This window comes from Phytophthora infestans, genomic scaffold (genome assembly GCF_000142945.1).
Source record: "Phytophthora infestans T30-4 supercont1.22 genomic scaffold, whole genome shotgun sequence".
Classification (NCBI taxonomy): Eukaryota; Oomycota; class Peronosporomycetes; order Peronosporales; family Peronosporaceae; genus Phytophthora; species Phytophthora infestans.
The window spans coordinates 63,443-66,088 of record NW_003303737.1 but is presented as its reverse complement, the minus strand read 5'-3'; positions in this window follow the sequence as shown (position 1 = coordinate 66,088).

Below are 2,646 nucleotides of genomic sequence, written 5' to 3'. Positions count from 1 at the left end.
AATAAAACTATCTAGAAACTGGGGAAAAGTTATTTCCTGCTGCAGAATCGTTATGTGGGCTCCTTTGGTTACGCCCGTTTGGCACAGATGAAAGACTGAGGTTGGAGCGGTACATCTCGAAATCGTCCTTTCGCAGCCTCCACAGGCTTCTTTGCGCGCGGCCTTTTTTGGCTTCGCAGTTCGCTCTTGGTCGACCTCGCGAATTTGGCGGGCTTGCCACTTCAAATGGTCTGTCATCAGCAGGCTCCAGGGTGACGCATGTCTACGAATCAACTGCAGTTTCTCCAATTGCAAGTTCATCCGATTCAATTCTCGACTCACGCGACTGGACCGATTGAGAGCCCGACTGGATCGATTGAATACCTGATTCTTTTGAGTGATCACCTGTGATTGTTTCGAGCTGTGTCAGCGGTTTTGTGGGAGGTAATTTCGAGCTCGCTTGTATTATGATGAGCTCGGTACTTCCTAGGAGCATAGTCTGGAAGTAGAGTCGTCAATTTTTCTGCCACCGCACGAACTTGAACACCGTAGGTTGACGACATCGGGTCGTAGATAGTCACATCCTTCTGGGCACCGTCAATCATTATGCCGCACCAATGCAACGAATTGCAGCATAGCGGGATCAGGGTTTTATCTGAGGACACGCCAACGAATATATTGGCTAAGTCTCGTAGCGGTACTGGCATCGAACCATCCACTACCGGCCCTATTACGCAGGACCTGATAACGACAACATCTGTTCTCGCTCCGAACAACTTGGACATGACGCAATCTACTGTACCGTCACTCAGCTGTCCTCTGCCAACAAGCTCCAGCACTTCAGCCTGTTTTCACACAAAAAAACGTAGAAAAGTAGCTAGACAAATTTGTTTTAAAGGTGCAAAAGTGATAATACAACGTACCTGGACCGAGAGCAGCCCAAGCGACCTGATCTTATGAAGCAGATCGGGCTGGCTCCACTACAGAGCCTGCCCACTGTTGGAAGTCGATGGGTCTTGACTTCATCTTTGGGCTTCCCGCCGACGGACACGGCAACACCGGAATTTTGGTGTTCGTGTGTCGGCTGAGCAAAATGTTACATCTTGCTCCGGCTCCCGTCACTGTTACGGGCGAACAAACCGCAAGGTTGTTCGTCGATGGCGTGTTCCGCTATCACGGTCTCCCGGAGACGATTGTCTCGGACCGAGACCCGCGGTTCACTGCTGCGTTTTGGAAAACGCTGTTTCCTTTACTGGGAACTTGTCTGCAGATGTCCACTGCGGACCATCCGCAGACAGACGGCCAGACAGAGCGCGTCAATCGAGTGCTCGAGGACACTCTGCGCAGTGTGTGCGCGGCAGCACCACGTACGTGGTCGACGCAGCTTCCAGTTGCTGAGTTTGCGCTCAACAACGCGGTGCACGCGTCCACGGGGCTCACGTCGTTCTACTTGAACGGCTTCCGCCACCCCAGAGTGCCTCTCACTCTTCGAGGAAACACTGACTCCTCTATTCTAAGTGGGGGAGAGGCTCGGAAAGCCCTTTCCTCCCAGGTCTCGGATGTGAGGCCAGTTTCGCTGCGGAAACAGGTGGAATCCTTTATGGATACCAAGCTGAACATTGTCAGCAGGGTCCGCGATGCCATGGCAGCGGCCCAGGATAGACAAAAGGAGTACTCAGACAAACATGGAAGAGGAAACTTAAGTGTATTTAAAGTGGGGGACTTAGTGCTATTAGACACGAGGAACCTACCGCTAGACACTGTCAGCTCTGTCGGCAGCAACAAGCTGAAGCACCGCTTCATCGGACCTTTTGCAGTCCTGGCCAGACATGGTGCGTCGTACACCATCGACCTTCCAAAGTCAATGACGACGCACCCGACGTTCTATGTCGGACGTCTTAAGCGGTACTTTGACCCGCAGGGGGTTGCTGACTCGCAGACCCCCCTTGACCCAGCTCCTCGAAGCGAGGGCCGGTCACAGTCGTCGACGAGGGCGTCGGAGCAGGCACCCAAGCCTCGGTCGGGACGGCAAGGCTGCGGTCAAGACCGTACGCCGGAGGGGCTCCATACGAACGGACCCCGGCGCCATACGCCGAGTACGCTGAGTACGCCGGGTACGCACCATACGCGTACGTCTGGGAGTGTGCCGCAGGCGGCTCCGGACGTGGCAACAAAGCCTCGATCCGTCGGATCATGCGAAAGGCCTCGTCCAGATCGGACGAAGAGGCCCGGCGGTCCACCCGCAGGTGCAGGCTCGCGACCTCTCGCTCCACCAGGTCCAGGCGACCCGCAAGACGAGCGAGCTCGCCCTGATTCCCGGCCTGGGCGGCAGCATTACCGCCAGTCCCAAGGCCAAGTGCAATCTCAAGCACGAGGAGACGTTGACGGAGGCGGTCAACCTCAGGGTCCCGTTTCGGACCCGCAGTCGGAGCACTCGAACGAGAGTGGCTCTCGGGAGGCGCCGAGTACTCGTACTCGTACGAGGGCACCTCCGCCCCTGCTTGACCGGAATGGAGAAGTCCACTTCCACGTGGAGCGGATCCTCCAGGAGCAACGTAGGCGCGGCAAGCGACGGCTCCTCGTGAAGTGAGGGGGCTGTCGAAACGTATAACTCGGGCTAAAACGTAGAAAAGGTTTCGCGAGACAGTGGCGTGCCGTGTAATCTTC